The sequence below is a fragment of the Notothenia coriiceps genome, unplaced genomic scaffold (genome assembly GCF_000735185.1).
Source record: "Notothenia coriiceps isolate Sejong01 unplaced genomic scaffold, NC01 NC01_scaffold00025501, whole genome shotgun sequence".
NCBI classification, from domain to species: Eukaryota; Metazoa; Chordata; class Actinopteri; order Perciformes; family Nototheniidae; genus Notothenia; species Notothenia coriiceps.
In genome coordinates this window covers 5,855-14,070 of record NW_011358202.1, presented here as the reverse complement: position 1 = coordinate 14,070, position 8,216 = coordinate 5,855, and positions in this window count along the sequence as shown.

The following is an 8,216-nucleotide window of genomic DNA, read 5'->3' as shown; positions in this document are numbered from 1 at the left end:
GCAGGACAGTGCACCCAGCAGGAGCCTCCAGCTAGATCTGATCGATATGGACATCAACGCGAGTGAAGTCTAATCGGACAGGAGAGAGAGATCAGAGATTTATTTTAATTACCTCTCAAACTACCTAAACTAGTTCTAAATATGTTTATTCTTACTGTCGGGTCACTCATTACTGGATCAGCCAGCTGCATGAGACGGATACTGACGGGCTGTCAGGAGAGGGGGAGGAAAAGAGAGAGTTTATTATTCTTATATTATTATATAGAGTCGTTATCAATTTGTTTTAAAGCTCAATAAATAACAAAGAAGACCTTTGACCGGCACCTTTCTAATTTTGTCTGGAAGATTTAAACTTTAACGGACATGTTGAACGGCGGAAAAAAACGAAGGGCAACCAGGCAACCATGGCAACCACGCTTGGGTGATCTTCTTCGCTGCTTTTGGTTTATTTTGTGGTGGAAGTACAGCGCCACTTACAGGCCCAGCATATGTACTACAGCCTCTCCAGTGGGTCGAGCGGTCTCGTGTGGACGGACACGTTTATTGAGCCGATTGCGTGTGAACGGAATACTTTTTTGATATCGAATTCGGTTCATTTTTGTTTCCGTCTCCGTATAAATGGGGCCTTAGTTGTACAGAAAACGAGCCATTAGGTAAAGCTGGATATCTGGCCCCTGCTAAGGCCCTTTAAACATGGTGTTGCATTAACCAGATTTCTACTAATGTGGCCAAAGAATGATTGTTACCTGCACAAAATAAAATATGAAACATGTCCAACATGGTCAATCTGTGGAAATCTTTAAATACCTTGGTACAGTTCTGGGCTCTCAGCTGTCTCAACGAATGCTCACAGTGAATTTACCTACTTAGGAAACTTTAATGGCCTCGTGGTAGTCAGCAGATTTTGAAAGTAGTGTACAAAAATGTTCAGCTTCCTGCCTGGTACGGTCACCTTAACTGTAGATCTAAGAATACACTTTCTAGGACTGTGGCAATGGCAAGCAAAACAGTAGCAAAGCCCAAAGCACTTGATTCAATTCTAAACAGAAAGGACGAGGAAGAAAGCGAGCATTATCCTGGCAGCTAGCCCCCGTCCACTCTTCAGCCAGTATGAGCCCTGAACACATAAATAAATGACAAATGAAATAGAAAAGAAATAGAAATGAGATCTTGAGCTCCAAGAGCCGATATAGATTCCTCTCTGGCAACTAAAAATGTATTTATGAAGTCCTTCATCCCAAGTGTCATCATTATTCTCGAGTCAACAAAGTGACAGAGCAGATTCAAGACACAGACATTGATAGAAACTGTATAAATGTGCAACCTTGTCTATGTGTTTGTTTTACTAACTGCTTCCTGGTGAGAAGAAGACCTATTTCAACCAATAGATACATTCTTATCTATTCTATATCCAATGGCTTCAAAATGGCAGTAATGTGGTATTATATTTGTAAAACTGTAACTAACCTGTACTATAAAAAGAACATTTTAGACATTTCACATGAAGTATTATTTTAAAAGCGTGACAAAGGTGTTTGGTATATTGAAAAGACGTCTTTAACAAACATCAAAGATACATTGTATTGCGAACATACATGACTTTCAGAGCAAAGGTATGAAAGGTGTGTAATATTTAGGTACCAACGCAGAGCTGAGATAACAAGGCACCATGCTCTACTGTATATTCAACGTCCTATCTGTTGTAATATAATGAACGATATGAATCAGTGCAGGGTTAATTACATACTTTGTAGAGATTAAGTAGAACTCGTGATTCATGATAGCGATCAACGCAAGGATATTAGGATTCTGACTAAAACCAAGGGGTACATCAGTCGATTTCCTAAAAGTGAGCCAAAGCCTCGAGGAGTTCAAGCATCTCCTAACTTTAGGGAGGACTGCCATCGGTTCATTAAGCCTCTATCCATTTCTAGTCATCTTCGCTACTCATAAATCATAGTACTCCTGGTATAATTGTACACTTGTTGAAACCACACCTTTTAACACTAAACATCTTCCGTAGCATGGTTGAGAAGAAAGTAACTGGCTAGGACTGACAGAAATGTGAGAAAATATCCAAAAGATGAAAATATCTAAAGTCATTGATCATTTTTGGATAGCTCAACTGACAGTCCGGGAATGTAATATATGACATTATAAAGCTGGACCGTCATGAGAGAAAATGGAACTTGATTTAACTAATATTTAAATATGGGGGTAAGAAATAAAGAGCATTCTCCTCATTACACCATACATATTTAAATAAGCAAAACATAGAGACAATATTGCAGGCTTGCCACCCTCAACAACATCTATGGCATTAGCCTAGCAGTTTCAGTGGATCCCAAATGTACAAAGTCTTCGCCCCTCCATTGGGAAACCCCCAGTTTGGCCCTCTAAATAACTACTTCCTGCGAAGATCCACAGGGGTTTATGTTCACACGTCAACGAGACAGGCTTTTGAAACCACACATGGATTACAGCCATCAATTAAGCAGGAAGAAAGGCCTTTATCTTGCTACCACTGCTAAATCCAAAATCACCCACCAGCCTTAGAGGGCTTCAAGGGGTCTTTCCAGCGTTGCCTTAATCTCCGTTTAGCTAAGGCTGTTTGCTACACCCACAGTGGGAGATGCTTCTATGGTTTCTCTAATAAGAGCTAGTGATCTTCTAAAACCAAATTGATTACACAAGCAGTCTCACGAGCCACGACTGCAATAGGAACAGACTTCCTTATTTCCCCATTAAGGGGTTTTACTTCAGGTCTGCCGGGACGTTTTGTAGGAGTTGGTTTTGTACAACTTGCCCCGTTCAACCTGATACAACACTTCACTGACCTGAGAATCCTAAAAACAACACAGAATGAAATATCGAACAGAAACTTCTGAAGAGCTCAATTTCTTGAAATCCATTCGTCTTAACTTTGTAGGAAAATAATACGTGATTGTGTAAATGCAGACATGTCAGTGATAAAGCTTTTTAAGGTTAAACCAAATGTGTCGCAGAGCAATAATCTTTTTTCCCCCACTTGAGACCACTTGGATAATCACAGAAAACTTGCTGCTTCAGCGGGTTCACATACTGAAAAATCCAATAATAACATCAAGAAACTATAAGCAATCAATTTTTCATTTCTTCAGATAAAACTCGGTCATGAAGTAACCCTTCTGGTTCACTGGATAGGAGGCCATCAGTTGTGTGAAAGAAAAGGCTGTGACATAAAAGGAAATTAATTCTTGACTCAAAATAAATTGGTAATTGTTCTGTACCTTAAAAAGAGTTGGATATTTCCACTGAATCCAGGTTAGCTGATGACAAGGGCACTAAAAGAAAATGCATGATTTTCTTTTCCAACATCCCAAATAAGTCAAAGTCTACGTGTCAATCCAAGTCAGCTTGGCACATTTTTGTGAGGACAGTCAAGATGAGAGGGGGAGCCAATGTTTTATTTAAGGTTACCAGTTTTTCTCTCACTCTGAACAGCCTTTTTCAGAAGGAAAACTAAAATAGTTCCATGATATCATACATCTGAGGGGAGTGACTTATGTAACAGGGTTTAAGAGAGGGCCATCCCAAATTGCGTGGTCTTTGGTGGAGAGGTCCAAACCAATGTCGGTTTCACACGTGGTGTGCACATACACACAGATCATGGGGCACGCTAACACACACCCCCTACCTTCGAATATCTCTGATACACACAAACTAAAGTAGCTTTTCTTTGTTAGTAGTATAAAAACTGTGGCTCAGGCAAGCTTCTCCCTCCCTTCTTGCCACAAGGTCACTGAGGCTCTCAGTAAAACAACTGTCTGGCCCCACTGAGAGATTTTGTTAGTATTTTAGATGAAACCCTAATATTTCGCAGGGGTGAGCTATTCTTACATTCTGTACACACAGCCGCTTATCACATTCTATTACAAATGAGTACAAAAGCTTTGCAGGAACTTATTTGGGCTTATTCTAGTCATAATCAAACTATGTGTCTGTTAATGTATGTAGGACAAGTGAGAGAGGGCCAATTTATAGAAAACACATGCGCTCACACTGTAAAAATATAAACATCTGTGAAAGTACTAAAAGCAGCGTTAGTTTGCTCTACATTAGGTGTCACCAGGACCACAATTTGCTAGGACGACACACCCACACTCTCACAAGGTGAAAACAATATCAGCATGGTGGCTGGTAACAACAAACACACTCTGGAGACTTAAGCACAGTGATGCTTATACAGTAGCTAAATGCTACATCAAATGTGTTTTTCTGCCATGATGATAGCTCAAGAAGAATAATCAGGGAATAACAATTCATCCTGAGGAAAACATGAAATTCCCTGCCAATTACATGGCAACCAGTTTAATGACAGTGGTTTTAGCCAAAAACAGATATGTCAACCTAATTGTGGAGCTAGAGAAAAAGTAAGTGGGTTAATACTAAGATTCATCATCTGGGAACCATGAATGTACCAAATTAAATGGTAATTCTTCCAGTAGTTCATGACGATTTGAGTCTAAAATGAGCTCAGTAAATTCACATTATACATTAAATAGACATTATGACTGCTTCTTGCGCAGTCTGTTATTCAGGCTCTTTGTAAGAAATAGCTGTTGTGAGTGAATGAGGTGAAGATGGTTTGTCTTTGGGAGCATGTTGTACCACATCCACAGACCTAGATACAGCCATTACAAACATCCACTGCTTAATGATTATTTGTATGTCTATACCTGCCTGATCTGGCATGGGCTTTCCTAGCCCAAGCAGTTTAAAGGAGAAATAAGGAAGATGCAAGAGTGTGTCTAATCACATTGACGGATCTAATAGCATTGATTGGTCCTAGCGGGACTGCTTCGCAATAGGACCTGCTTCTGCTAATTGTGTGGTTGGCCTTTGAATATTGAAGTGGCTATCATGGAGAGGCTGGATAAAAAAAAAAAATGAATGGTAGGTAAATATTAGCTCACTCACAGTGCTTGTCTCCTGCCTTTCATGTTTATAATACCAACGGTGTTATGTTACATTACAAACTAATCTGAAATCAAATCTTACAGCATTTCAAAATGTATTCTTTAACAAAAATTGACTCACACAATAGCTGTGCCTCTGCCTAGAAGAAACTACATTTATTTATATAATAATTCTGTAAAATGGTTTCCAGTTAAGGAAAATCGATGTTACTCCATTAATGTTCACTACTTATACAAAAACAAGTACTTAAAGACATTCTGTCATTCATTGATCAAGTGTCAATAACACCATCAATTGCCTTGAATATCATGATCAATATTTGCACAACACACTTTTAGCCTATAAAACACCAACACAAATCAAGCTTACAATATTAACACTTTTGTTTTTCCTTTCCTTACTCTACAAAGTGTTCCTTTAGTATTTGCCCCGACAAAGAACATGCTGGTATTTTCATGATCTAGCCACCATAATAATAGATTTGAAATGCTTACTTCATTGCAGCGCCTGTATCGCCACTCCATATATCAAAACATTGAAATGTCTATTGTTTTCTGGTATAGATGCAATCCAAATGTGCAATTGAATAAAGACATGTTATTGATTTTGGAAAAGATACATAAGTAGTTTTTTCGACAAAAAATATAACAATAGTGCCCATACTTTCAAGGGGTTATTCAGAGGCTACTATGAATATCACTCACATGCAATTACCTGAGTATCAATTCTTGATTGGATGTGTCCCAGAATAACACTCTTTCATGGTGCTTTAAAGGCTTCAGCAAGTTATAAAACTTGAAGGAAAGGTTTTATAATTGCATGGGATAGAATCAAACAACTTCAAACGCTCATCCCACCTCTACCTATTATCTCTACCTTCGCCCACAACACAACACTTTCAAAGCCCATCCATCCTGGAGGAGCCCGGAGACCCCGTGCAGAGACAGAGCTCGGAAAGAGTAGTGCTGTTGATCAGGAAGCACGGAGGTGGTCCTGGGGCTTATTCAATATTCAAGAGAGGCATTTGGTGCACCGTGGGAGCACCCAGCTGGAGGGGCGGCAGTGAGGGAGAGGCTTTGGACCCCACACCGACCACATCCACAACTCATTAGCACCAAAATGGAGGAGGGAAGGAGAGATGAATATTGCAGGTAGAGGCTGGAGGAATTGCGTGAGAGCCCAGTGGAGAAGAGAGGCAGACATGGAGGAAGGAGGGAGACAACTGAGGGAATGATACAGACAGGGAATCTGAACAAGGGAAAGGCATCACATTATAAAGGCATCAAGTGCTGCTTGCATCTCATTAGTGATCTGATAGTGAATAGTGAAGCTGGTGTGAGTGGGCTGCACGACGTTTAAGAAGACAATGCACACATACATCATCTCATTTCATTTCAGAGTAGGGGGTACAATTGAGAGGAGTGAATCAGCTCAAATGCAATGCAATTTAGCTCCAGGATGTGAGAGTGAGGGAGATATATTGCTACATCGATTGACTACTAGGAGGGAATTCAGATGTACTTATAGCGCACGCAGAACAAAGCGGCTTCACCAGGCACGTTGATGTTGAGTCACTCTGGAGAGAGTATGTAACACATAGTTGATGCCTCACCATGAAGACTCACTCCTATAGGGGGCATTTCCAATCTAAATCCATTTAAAATAGATAAAGAATTATAATGAATTGTCACTCTGCCCTACACCCAGTGTGTGAGAGAGGGCTCCACCTTTTACTGGACAGTTAGACCCTGGACACACTCCAGTGCACAGATAAAAGCACACTTAAAAAGGTGGACGTCACAATCAATATTACAAGTTATTGGTTTTTCATTTTCCAAAATGGCTTGGAGCTATTTTGAAGATGAAACATGTAAGCTATGTGTGTGTTTGCGCGCATTAAGTGTCTGAGTGTGTGCGAGCACTCACACAGAAGCTGAAATACAGGAAGTGGATTCTGATTGAGATAGCACTGGTAAACAGTGTATACTATTACATGTAGACATAAGGAGAATCCAGAGTAATAATTGAGGCCTTTGACCTCCATTAGTGATCATTGTCTGCAAGCCTTCTGCAGAAGGAATGGGACAGAGAAGCATGATTACAAAATCAAACCTTGTGTAGTAGTTCTGACTCACTGACACATTCATTCACTCTCACAGTGGTTTGATTTATAAATGTTTTGTTTTTTAAATGCATTTGTCAAAACGATGGGGAACAGCAACAAATACATGTGTCAGTCAGCTATTACATCTTATTCTTGTATTTTTGGGGTTAAAAAAATCCTAGAATCAATCTGTGTTCACTATAAAAGGTACCGAGGGGAGGATGCACGGGTTAGTTTGACTTTCAGAAATGGTGAAATGTGTATAGAGTGATGACCCAGCAGGCCTTGCATTTAAATAGGTTGAGTTCCACTTTGTGCAAATGCCAGACTGTGACGCTGCACTTTGGCAGGATACTTCAGTACACATCAACACATACTATGCCCACTTACTGTCCTCTAGACAGGTGAGTGATGTGCCGGTCGCCTCCTCTCTAATACCTTATGGCCCGTTGCAACCACTGCTCAAACCTGTCAATCATGTTGTAATGCCATGTTTTCACACACCCCCATACATGGACTGAGTGATGCTCAATTTATGTTGTTGGCCTTGCACCCTATCACATCACTCGTATCTCATGTTTTCATCCCCATCCTCTTCTCTGAGACTCTTATGTTCCTTATGTATGTATCAGAAAGATACTGTCAAGTATGAAGCACCATTCTGGATAATTATCAGAACAAATAATATAAAAGAGCTCAAAGGGTCTGATGACAGTTCTTAAAGGTCCCCTATTATACTGTTTTTCATCAATATATTATAGGTCTCTATATACAAAACATTTATCTGAAGTGTTTGGCTCGAAATACTAAACAGATCGTTCATTGTAGCATCCCATAATCCCCTCTGTTTCAGCCCTGCTTCAAAAGTGCTGATTCTCTGTCTGTTACTTTAGATGAAAATAAGGAGCCACTCCCCACGCCCCTCTGAGAGATATTTGGTTAAAAATAACACAATGGTGCTCTAGGAGGAGATTGGCAAATTTTTACACAAGCCAAAAAATCGTTATGACATCATTAAGTGGCCAAAATCTGATCAGCTCAATTTCAGACAGGTTTTAATATAAATGGATCAGGACAAAAAGTGAGCAAATATTTGTGCTTGAAACTTTCAGAATCTCTTTACACAGAGGGGACACATGTTTATGTATAAAGG